General features: G+C 46.0%; 1 non-coding gene and 1 pseudogene across 1 annotated transcript; both read right to left on the reverse strand.

Moving 5' to 3' along the window:
- Nucleotides 1–909: 909 nt before the first annotated feature.
- TRNAG-GCC (transfer RNA glycine (anticodon GCC)) lies at nucleotides 910–981 on the reverse strand. The gene has a single exon. It is a non-coding gene; the product is annotated as a tRNA-Gly (tRNA).
- Nucleotides 982–3,509: 2,528 nt separating this feature from the next.
- LOC130137163 (cytochrome c biogenesis CcmF N-terminal-like mitochondrial protein 2) lies at nucleotides 3,510–4,253 on the reverse strand (annotated as a pseudogene).
- Between the last annotated feature and the right edge of the window lie 8,260 nt (nucleotides 4,254–12,513).

The following is a 12,513-nucleotide window of genomic DNA, read 5'->3' on the forward strand; positions in this document are numbered from 1 at the left end:
ATTAACCCTACCTGTCGATGAAAAAATGGGATTTGAGAGGAACACCAGCTAGCGGATCAGAAAGATTTGTATGGAATGTCCTACTCCTGCCTGAGCTTTCCGATCAACCAATCCCCTATTTCAGGGACATCTCTTTGTTAGGTAGGCCCAGGGATCACTGATTAGTCGAATGAGCCCATCCCTATGGCCTATCAAAACTTGGTGGACCTTCCCTTGAACCGGTCACGGAGCTCTCAACTGAGTTGTTTAGGTTCTGGAATTCCATCTCTAGTTGGGGGTTTCGGTTCGAAGGTTATAAAATGTGGTGCGGTTTCATCTCTCTCGACCAGTTCAGGTTCAAGAGAAGGGTGATCGAGGGGACCCAGACTTTAGATCTCTTCTCTATGGCAGGAGGTTTATTTCGTATCAAGAGTGTGTTGGGGAGGCCTGGGAAGACGGATTGGATCGAGAGGCGATGCCTATACCTCTTCTTTTTCGATAGGATTCCCATCATTTGCAGTTTCCGGCGAAGGAGACAAGGGCGAGGCACCGAACATGTTCTATCCTCAACCTCCATCCGTCATTAGTAATCTCAATCCGCTTTTCCTATTCACTAGTACACTGCGCGCTACAACTAGCAGCCCCTTTACTAGTCAGGGAAAAAGCTAGCGCGCTAGCTAGCTACAACTAGGTATAACCCCTACTTTATTGTATTGTTGGGATATTTGAAGAAACCTGCTGAAAAACCGAAGCGCGCTAACGCGCAACGGCTGAAAAGCCAGCAACTTGTTAGGAGTAGGTTTTGGCTTGCCCCTTTCCACTTATTAGGGGGATAGGTTTGGAACCCTATACAAGGTGCTCTAGGGCAGAGCCCCTATCTCTAAAGGGGCTTATGCACTCCACTCGTTACCACTAAACGACGAAGCCAGGAGCGGAAGGAGGGACTTGAACCCTCAACCTCAGCCTTGGCAAGGCTATGCTCTACCATTAAGCTATTTCCGCCAGCTACGGTAGTGGCGAAGCACTACTGAGCAATTCACGTATCACTTGATATGGACGACTTCTGTTTTTCCGCCAGACCACACTCTTGACCTCCGATCGAGCTAGGAGCACGAGTAGGTAGGCAGGGGGATAGGGGCTGTTCAATCAATCTCCGGCCGCTCAGTGCCGCTATTGGTGCGAGTTGTAAGGAGTCTTGGTCTCGAGTCGAGCTGGGGCCTCATTTCATTCTCGTAACGGGAGTGAGTGCACCGCAAGACCAGACAAGTTACTCCCTCGTCTCGCAGCGGCGGCATCTGTCTTTTTTTTAAGTTAAGTCATTTCCTAAGACGGCTCCTCTTATTCTACGATAATCCAAGCAGCAGCTCCACGAGTCCGCTCAGAACCAGTCGATTCCGGAGCCATTCGTTCTCCCCTCTCGGTTGCCCTTTGCCAGCTACTAGAGCAAGTAAGAGAACCTACAGTGAATGAACAACAAGAACTGCAGATTTTGACCGGATTGTACACCTTTGTGTCTGGCTATGTATATGGATGTGCATAAAGAAGGGACGGGACATCTCTCTCCCTTTTTTAGGAGGATGAGAGAGGGAAGAAGCTGCAGCGGCACCTCAGGAACTTCTTACTGGGGCAGCACCCATAGGCGCGAGTCTTTGGATGCACGTGTTTTGTTCATATTCCTGCGCAGTTAAGAGAAAAAGAGTCCCCAAGGCAACCACTTGTGTCTTTCTTGGATATGCTCAGTCCGGGTATAGATGCTATGACGTGAAATCCAAGAGAGTCGATGTATCCTTGAATGTTCTCTTTAATGGGGTCGCCTCATATTTTCCTTTACCTAATTAATCATCCCCGGGCGGTGATGGAGATGTATTGCGGCCTTCTCCTGTTCATCAACTCGAACCTCATTCTTCTGCAGTTGATGTTACGGATCAGCCTGACTCTTCAGGCCAGCATCTTCTGCCGGTCGACGAATGCGTGCTCCGGTTGTAGCAGTGTTGAATGAACGGCAGGTTTGTTTACCCAGACCAGGTAAGCCTAAAGGTGGTCCCGATGTTAGATTCTCAACATTTGAACCGACGGTTCTATTGGTGACCCATTCCAACCAAATAAGCTGGCCGCTTTTACTTTGATTAGCCTTTCAGAAATAGGGGTGCGGGGGTGCTGTGCTCCTCTTCATTTGCTCCCGTTAACGACCACAAAGGCATACATAGAAGGCAGATGAGAGAAAGCGAAAGCGCTCGATGAACGATGATTGAAGATTGCAGCATATTTTTTATAAAGACAGCAGTAGACCACTACATTTTTTTAGCAGAATTTGGCCAGCGCATCGACCTAGTACAAAATGGCCATCTTACTGAATCCGAAAAGTCGACTACGACAAAAACGTAGTTATTCCCCCCCCTTTTTTAAGAAATAGAGCAATCGTCCTACGAAATCTATGGTTATGCTTTTCCCATAGCCAGGAAGGTATTGGGCTGATAAAGCCCCAACTTACTCTTGGACGGCTTCGACGTGCTGCATAGAGCACACACAACCCATCACCGTTGGACATCTGCTTCTATCCTGGGCCAATAAGAATGCCTTTCCAGGTGAGCCAGAGTTTGATTACACTTTGGAGTTGATCAAACTCTGGCGTCATGAAGGACTGCGAGACGCCTTGTCCCTCCGAGTACTCCGCCGTAAAGTCCCCGAAGTCCAATAAGGTGGTAGAAAGAGCAGTTGCGGCGCTTTACTAATAACATAAAAAAAGGGGTATGGACAGAAAATCTGCAACCGTCGTTGGCCTTTCTTTTCTTATCCTACCAACTTTATTCACTTCGCGGTAAACAGATACTTTCCAATAGCCAGTAGGTCAAAGCCTTTCTTTTGGGGTCCAAGGGTGCCACCCCGTACTCCCCAATTCCTGTCTTCGGAACTACGGGGATAGGTGACTTTCTGCGATGGCCCTCCACCTCGTTGGGAAAAGTGAAAGGAAATAACAAGCCCTAAACTAAAGACCAACTAGCAGCTTATCAACCACCGAACACAGACTCATGTTGGCGATGCCATGGTTAAGTACGAGGACCACCCACCCAGCAAAGAGCGAGGTCTTTCACTTTCAGCCAAGTACTTCAAAAAAAAAGAGTGGAAGGCGAAACAACTACAACATTAGAGGAGATTTTCTGTACTGTATAAGTGGCTCGGAAGAAGAATCACGTCTCCAGTCGATTCTACTTCATGTCTGACTAGATAAGTCACAAGGCCTGTCCTTCTTCAGGCCCAGGTCATCTAGTCGGGGTCGACCACAATTTCGTAAGAAAGAGATAGAATTTAACTAAGTGGAAATCAAAGGAGGGCTTCGATCCATTGTGATTCGGTTCCTTGGTGTGGAGAGATCTCTGCCATAAAACAGAGAGCTCGTAGGCCTTATTCTGCAGATCAAAGAACGAACGTAATTCCCCATTCATTCAAAGTAGTATTTTTTTATAGAACAGAGGCATTCTGGGCCGACTACTACGACTACATGCGCATCTAGTGCAGTGGCTTGGAAGCAAGCTACCTTGACCATCTTCCGAAGTTCTAAATAATCTACTGATCAAAGGCTGTAGGGGCGGACTGCTCTACATTCAGCCGCGCCATAGTGACCCCCGAAGCGATCTTCTTCTAGTTGCGGGACGAAATCTGGCAGCCAATTGCTGGCTCTGAATAACCAACCCAGCAAGAAGTTCAATTCTTCCATAACATAAGGGGGCGGGGTTGCGCGCGAGCCGAGTGACGTAGGTGCACAAGAGTACTTCGCGTCACAACCATCTCTTTTTTATAGGTTCTACGGACCGATGCCTGCTGCTTCATCTGGGAGAAAAGAATCATAGATATGCCGGTCATTAGAAGGAAGAACCGCCATAAAAAGATTCCTCGTGTATCATCTGTAGCAAAACTATGAACGGAAGCTAGCAATCCGGACCGTATTGAAAAGGTTCCTAAGACACAGCATAGAAAAGTCACAATATTAAGAAACGAGGTCCAAGAATGAAGAAGGGGTATAATTACTGAATGAATACGAGCTGTGGCTAATACCCGAGGCATAAAAGAAGCATTTTCTACGGGATCCCGAAACCACCAGCCACCCCGACCTAATTCATGATGAGCCCACCAACTTCCTGGCAAGATGCCTACGGTTAAAAACCACCGACATGTCAAGATCCAAATTCGAATTGGTTCCTGGTCCTGGTCAGAGACCACTGTGTTCGCGCCGGCGGTCCAAGAAAGAGGCGAAGTAGCGGTATCTTTCTTTCCATTACGAACGACACGCTTCGCCTGCTCCCTCCCCGTGTCCACTAGCGCTCCTGTCCAGAGCGAAGAGAAGGCGAAAAAGCGCCGCCGAAGCAGCATGAGCGGGCTTCTATTTCTATTGCTACGCAACAATAGAGCATAATAGCATTTTGCGCCCACATCTTTGAATTTGAGGGTAAAAAGCTCGCTTGTTATACGGGATCCGACGCATCCAGCAGAGCGAAGCAGCCTTCCATTCTTTTCGGCGGCATCCTTCCGCATTGGCGGCGAGTGGAGTGCCACAATCCCATTCATCATTTTTGATCTACATAAGCCAAAGCCCATAGCACTGGCTACGTCTCCGGCATAAATGCAAGGCGGATGTATAGCTGATATAGGATCTTGTGGAACAGGATTTGATTCTGCAAGCGGTTCGGTACGAACGAAGAAATTTCGAACAAAAGGATCGGAACTCACTGATAGGAAAGGAGAGAAAAACAAAGCAATGCCAAGAGCTCCGTCAATCCGCTGTTCATCGATAGACGAAGCTCTCTCTTGATCATCTCGTGCCAGATGCAACAAAGGATGAGTCCTTTTTCCTTCTCGCGAACCACGGGAGCGCCTAGCGCCCAGAGGAGCAAAGCTAATTTTCCTTTCAGGGTAAAAGGGCGCATAAAAAAGGGCTGGCCCGTCAAAAGTCCGGTTCCTTCGCGAACGAAGTTCAGAATCAACAAGGGTTCGTAGAACGAAAGGAGTGTACAACTGGGGCGCAGCCCTACTTTTTTGTTCGTAACGAGGGAGAGATAGAATGGAGTTCTTCACGAAATTCAAGACAAAGGAATAAAAAATAGTTTCTCTATGGCCTCCTCGTTTTGAGACATTATGGCTTTGGAGTCGACCCCGGTAACAAAGAAGGAATCCATAAAAACTTGGGATCCGACACCATGATAAAATACTACCCTCATGATTAGACCATGTCCCTGAGATTTGATAAAAGAAAGGTGCATTAGCGGTTAATACGTTGTAATTGGAGTTGTTATTAGGAATATGACGGAACGAAAGACCAAGGAAAGAGAGAAGAATGCACCAAAATGCAGGTGCTGCACCAAACGCTGGTGGTTCTTTCTTGTTGTAAGTGAATGCAACGAAAAGACCCGGAAATAACGAATAATGAAACAATTCATATATTGACATTTCGTGCTCATTTCCAAATTTCTGCTTTGTTATTCCCATCATCCGGTAACCACAGGATGATCCACAAGAAAGGTGGCAGGATTCGAACCTATGGCCGGCCGGCCGCCCCTGACCTAAGAAGAACAAAACTCCTTATGACCAAAGAAGGACCAGCTTACAACCTTCTCGAGCGAGAGTTCCACGATCACGACCAGCAGCAACTTGTTGGGAGTAGGGGCATCCAAGCTCCTAGCGCGGTAGAAAGGATCTCAGCTAAACGGTTACCGGTCCACCAGTCCCGCAAGGCTCTCAACGGTGAACTCCTTGGTTCGTCAACGTTTTGATCTCTGTTCTCGCGCGTGAAAAGCAGCATGCAATGTTGCCTTGCTTCACGTGAGCGCGCAGCGCTCGTGTTGCTTGAGATCCTCTCTAAACCGGCCGTGTTGCCAGCCCACGGACCCCGCTGCCGATCCGGTCGTCCATCTCGGAGTCATCAACATCTCTTTTAGAGGAGATGAGTGCCCCATAGAAAGCTTGATCTATCTGCCCCACCATTTTTTCGTATGCCTTTCGATCCTTCCAGTGAGAGACCTTCAGACCAAAGCATTGCCATTGCACGGGTACCCAATCCTACAACTTGATCAGTCTCCCATGTCCAGACGTCCGGGCGATTCAGATTAAGAAGTGAAGCCATCGTATAGCCCAACTTGTGACTATAGCTAACAAACATAGATAATAAAAAAAAGGGGATGTATAAAACCGGTACTCACTGATAGGAGTAGACTTCCGGTCGTATCTGACTTTGAAAAGCAATCCTTAAAGGATCTAGACTAGGATCTTAGACTACGCTATTTTTTTTTTCTTTCTTTGATTCGAAAGCATTCAAGCAAGGAAAGGCAAATGATAAAGAAGAGCGAGCATCAAACACAGCTTCCCGTCTATGTGATTATTGAATCCCAACGTTACGAACAAAGGGAGGAGGAAAAGTCTCTTAGGTGTCGGCATCACACATATAGCATGTGTGCCGTGAGTGAGAGGTCAATCACTCTCAGCTCTTCTTTCGAAATTCTCGAACATGATGAAGAGCTCTTATCGGCTTGAGGCATCTTTTCAAGCTGAGTAGAAATTTCATAAGAGAAGAAAGATCTCCGCGTAGAAAAGAAAGGAGAAATCGTTTTGATTCGAGGCGGATCCCTTTTTTGTTTGCCTGAGTAAACAAAAAAGCTTTCTCGTTATTGTTGGTTATAACACTCTAAAAAGCGGCCGTTCACTTCAGGGTCCGAAGGAGATGTAGTTGCTTTTACTTTTTTTTCTTTGTCGAGATTGGCTTGGTCTTCAGTGTACCGCACCGAAGCTTGTGGAGCCTATGCGAAGCAAGCGGGTAGAAGATCGAAAAGAATGCATTGGATGGATGCCCGGGCATTGAGAAGGAAGGATGCATAGAATGAACGAAGAGTCCATAAGATGAAATCTTGAATGAAAAAGCGTAGCGTGAGGAGAATTCCTCCACTCTTTATGTTAGAGAGTGCCAAATTAATTGGGGCCGGAGCTGCTACAATTGCTTCAGCGGGAGCAGCTGTCGGTATTGGAAACGTCTTCAGTTCTTTGATTCATTCCGTGGCTAGAAATCCATCATTGGCTAAACAATCATTTGGTTATGCCATTTTGGGCTTTGCACTCACCGAAGCAATTGCATTGTTTGCCCCAATGATGGCCTTTTTAATCTTATTTGTATTCTGATCGTCAGTCTATCTGACATCAGAAAGTGGAAGCAGGCTAGTCCCCGAAAATGCCCTTCCTTTGGAGTTGGGGTTCAAAATCTTTTCAATTTGATTCTTGATATAGTGAAATTAGGGCTTTAGCCTTTTCTCGATTCCAAATCGAATGTAGCCTTCACACAAAGGCGAGGCCCGCCCCAGCAAAAGGGGGGGGGGAAGAGGAGTGGTGATGCGGGCTTCTTCCACCAGACTACTTTACTGACTTGAATTCATTCAAAATACAGTAAAGGAACTGCTTTAATAAAAGGTGTATAGAACTAAAGTGATCTGATACCTTCTTCCTTGGTCTGGTAGATAAGGTTATGTAGGCGTACAACTTTGACTTGGTTGTATTCGATCACGAATGGCCAAAGAATCGATTAGTAGTAGTATGCCTAATATTGCCAGAAGACCTTCTCCCTCAAAGCCCCTTCTCTATCTCTAGCAGCTTGCATTCGATGCCATATTCCTTATGTCATGTCACTTTCTTTTCTGAAATAAATTTCTAGTTAGAGAAGAAAGCATGGGACGGGCATTGCTTGAGCTAAGTCACGCTTTTTCCAAGAAACACATGGAAATTTGTTCGATTTTCTACTAAACTAAGGTCGACTGAAGACCAACCAAATCTCGATGAAAAAAAACTTATTGCAACTACGAACGTAAACAGATGCTTTCTCATTAGACTATTTTAACCGAAAAAGTGTTTATGTCGACCCGATTCTTCTTCTATGAAATTTCGAGTTTCCCCCCTTTCAAACAGACTTTTATCCGCATCTGATCTTTCCTAAATGAATCATTTGCCCTTCGACGGGAACTCCTACTACTTCTAGTTAGTCTACCTACGTCATTCTTTCTTTAATAAGTAAATTTCCCACGGTCAAGCCTAGTAGAGCTCCTAGTCCTACAAGACTAGCAAACATGCTACCGTTAACCATGCTACCAGGCCTAGCTACCACAGAAAGGAAGGGAAAGCGAACCACAGATGTAGTCTGTCACGGGACGAACTGGGTTATATAAATCACGATCAGAAAAAATGGTAGTTCGCTGGGCCTGTCTTTTGATCCCCTGGTTCGAGTCCAGCTCGTGACAAGGCCTTTTTGGTCATATCCCTTCCCTTGGTCTTGCTTGTTATTGTTATATTCAGTTCCCCTTTGTCCTTCCCTCGCTCAACTATTTGTTGAACATTGAATTCGCCCGATATAAGATTAGCACCAGCTGGGATCATAAAGCGGATTGGGATAACGGAGAAAGGGAGGAGTCAGTCGTTCTGCTATCGATTACAGGCAAACCTTCCCCGAGCTAAAGCCCTCACTGTCGATTCAAGACACAACTACCTGTACCACAACCACTGGCATATGCGGTATGCGGGTGTCAGGTCTAGGTCTATATAGAAGTTTTCCTTCCAGTTCCAGTTCTAATTCAGGTTATGGTTCGAGTGGAGAAGCAGAGAGGGCATCCCTTACCTTCCCGTTAGATCGCCCGAACGAAGGAAGCTGTCTTGTCTCGCAATGGCAGAAGAAAGAGATATCATTGCCAATCGGGAGGAAAGGAAGAGTCAATAACCTCTTTCTCCCTATCGATGTTTGACCCGATTCTGCTCCCCGGGCCTTAGCAGCCCATCCCATAACCCGCTTCCCTCGACTGCCTTCAGAGAAGAGGAGGGGGATTTCGAAGAATGAAATTCAATTCAAGAGAGGTAGGCAAGGTTGGAAGGAAGAAGAAGGCTTTTCAGCCTGAAGAAGGGAAGAGGGAAGACAAGATCCGATCCCCTTTTTGTAGCCTAGAAATGGATGAGGGAGCGCTCTCGGGAAAGCAACTGTCCTTACTAAACTATGCGCTCATCTCTCTGGCCAACCCGAAGAAAGTTAGGGGGGAAATTCCCCAGCAAGGCTCCATATCCCCTTTTCAATAAAGCACACTTTGGCGGGCACCTATCCCTCCATCGAAGCGGATGGCCAGACCCTCCTGATTATGTAGCTTGGCCCCTCGTTATCAAGAACTCGAAAGAGGGAAGCGTGCGCTTTCTCGATGTCCGATTTTCGAAGAAGAGCCCAGACGATGGGGCGGCGAAAGGGGACGAATACGCCTTCGAAGGGGGACAGCCGGCCTCGGATAAAAGGAATTCGGTAAGCATATAGGCTCTCTATTCTATTTTAAGCCCAGTGAGCACTTTCAGACGACTGACTGAATCAAATAGGAAGGCGTGAGGTCAAGAGATGCATGTACCCAAGCTAGCATCTCTACGCCTGACGGGATCCGCCCCTTCCTCGGCCGTGGTGAAGAAGGATTGAGAAGGCTATGTGTTAAGCATAGTGACCCATTTAATAGTTAGCAGCAATCGCCTTTCGGTTGGCTCCTTAGAATGAAAGACGATTAGTTAGACGCGGCTAAAAGGGCCCTTTTAGATTCAATCAACGCAGGAAGTATGCAGAGAGATTATCATACCCGGGCCCATAGAGGTTAGCTCCCTTCTATATCTATATACGAAACCCCCAGTGGACAGCAAACAAAGATGCCATACTAAGAAAGCAGTCGCCAATCAATGACCGATGTAAATCAGCCTTGCTGGCAGGAATGTTCATAACTGCTTCCGGATAGAGGAAGTAGCAATAGGGCGGATGATCCCTGATTCCATCTAACCGCTCTCTGGACTCGGAGTTTTGAAGTCTCGGTTAGCTCCAGACTGCTGACACATTTCATACCATCCTACTCCTCGTCTTAGTGTTCGATTATCCTTCCTCTCTCCTTCGTGTGGGATGAGTTGCATATGAACTCGACTCTTGTTTTATAATAGTAGTACCTTATGTTTCGGAGTTAACGACTCTCTAGTTTGACTATTTCTACTTTTATGGCAGGGAGTGAGCTACTTATCCGGTGCTATTTTGAGTTACTTTCTTTGCCTGTGGCACTTACTTATTTATAATTTGAAGATGCGTCTTCTTCCTTCTCAGATGGCCCGCATGTGGTCGAGGATGCTTTATATGAATATCGTGGGTGCTTTGTCTGCATATCCTTATTTTATTATGCCTCTTTTTCGGCAGTCCCCCTCGGTCTCCGTAAGGTTGGACGTTTTCCTCCTTTCTCCCGAAGTAGCGATTCCGGATCTCTTTTCTCTTGGTTGAGCTCTCCTGGGATATCATCCTGAGTGAACGGGCTTAGGTATAGCCGCCTAAGGAACCAAGGAGGACGGACCTTTCTTTGTAAGCGAGGACGATGGTTACCCTTAGATATCAATCAACCTAGTTAACTAAGAGGTGCGTAGCGCTTTGAACAGGAGATAACTTTCAGAAAGATGTGATGTTGGTGGATCAGGATCCATTTCCTGATACCATGCCGGTGAACATGTTGACTCCGAAGTTCAAATTGGTATTGGACACGTCATCTGAAGAGCCGCAAAAGGCTAGTGCTCGTAACAGATTGAGCAAGTCCAAGGAGCCAATACATGGATCTCCTGATAGTCCAGTACTTTGTGCTCGCTGCCACGCTGAATTACAAGGGAGTGTACGGAGCCAGCAGACGATGAAGACTAAAGCGAGGGATAGGATAGATAAATAGGTTTAAGCCTTTCAATCGCTATCAATGCCAGGAGGCAGATCAAGATTCATGGGAACGAGAACCTTTTCCGATCTCAGCATCCAGATGTGAAAGCAGAACTAGCGCTTAAGGTGCGCAGCGGTCATTAATTCCTCAAAAGGAATTGAATCATCCGGATGCTACAAATCGTCTGTTATAGAATTCTCTGCTAATCTTATCTTTTTTTTTTTTTCTCTTGATTGAAGACAGAAGCAATAGCCTTTTTACCTCTTAAGGTAGCGAGTGCACTACTAGGTAATGCTAATTAAATCAATTACCATTCTATGGGATAGATGCCTTCCGATCGTCAGATACAATACACGACTTTATCTATGCAATTAGTTTAATACTAAATATAACTAAACCTTCTTTATAAGTATGATAGGGGTCACGAATGGAGAAAGTTTTATCTCGCCCGACGACAAACCTTATCAGCCTGTTTTTTCTCCTATGAGCTAGCCCGATTGGCACGCTATGCACGCTTACCATGCTAAGTACTAGAAGATGACTCTCTTAATGGCCCAAGGGTTCACTAAGATTTCTTAAAAGAAGGGCTACGCGCGAAAGCAAGACTTGCACACCAGAACGGGCAATCAAGACATTCATTCACACCGCCATCAACCGACATTCCAAAGACAGACATGCACACGAAAGTCATCCGCAAGAGACCTGCTATGCCTAACCCTTAGCTACCCACTCATTCTGTCTAATTCGCCTATGGGTGATAGAGACTCGACTTAGTAGAACATTTGTAGCATTTGTCATGAAGGAAGATTTCTCTTCTAGAGACAGCAGACGATTCAATCTGTTGACTTCACTCTAGTTTGAGGAAAGTCCCGAAAATTGGCATCCTTCCTTCTTCGTTCGAATGCTTCTTTGTTCTTCGTATTTGATGCTGTTAAAATCACTGCTTACCGGTGTGCGTTCTATTTTGAATATAAGGAAATTTCGGGGTCTGGGATCGATCCTTTCTATTCTAGTACTAGTATAGAGTAGCCTTCCCGACAACAAATAAAGTATACTGCTAGGAATCTCTATCAATTCCTGAACTAAACCAAGCCAAATGAAACTTCTGAAACAAAAGCAATCGCAGCTTTTTCAACCTCCCCTGGGGAAGTCGGGAAGTAAGGTAAATAGCCTTTCTTCTTTTTGAGCTAGCATTATTCCGAACTTCTTCTTCTACCGCGAGTGCCCCATAGCCTCGGAGATAGCCTGGTCGTTATCGCCTTTCCCCGGTTCCGGGTGTGCTTTCTCTATTAATAAAGAGATTTCCCGGTCTTCACTCCTTTCGACTAACAATTCCAACAACAAAGGTTATTCCGACTAACATTGGGCTAGCTGAACCAAAAATACTTGATTGTCCCTTTCCTTGGCCTGGGGGGAACTTGAATATTAATATCTTTCTCTTGAACCAAAACCAAGGTCAACCTCACCACGGAAAGAAAAAGAAGAAGCCCCACCTACCGACTCTAGAACAGCGGAAACAGCAGATAAGCCTTTCCTAACCCCTGAAACAGAAACCATTTGAACCAGAGCTGAAACAATTGATGAATTACCCGAGGCTATCCCAGTTCCAATTTCGCTAACTGCTTACATGGGCAAGGAAGAGATGCGCCATTCGCCGTAGAAAGAGAGAAAGCTCGTGGAGTAATACAACAATAAATGTTGTTCCTCAATTGATTCCTAAGAGGATTGGAAAATCTTTCTTTGCTGCTTAAGACACAGGAGAGATTTCTATCGACCAAGCCGAAAGACAGACTGACGAACCAAACCAAAGCACCTC

This window comes from Syzygium oleosum, unplaced genomic scaffold (genome assembly GCF_021117445.2).
Source record: "Syzygium oleosum isolate NSW1041296 unplaced genomic scaffold, Sole_v2.1 Sole_v2.63, whole genome shotgun sequence".
NCBI classification, from domain to species: Eukaryota; Viridiplantae; Streptophyta; class Magnoliopsida; order Myrtales; family Myrtaceae; genus Syzygium; species Syzygium oleosum.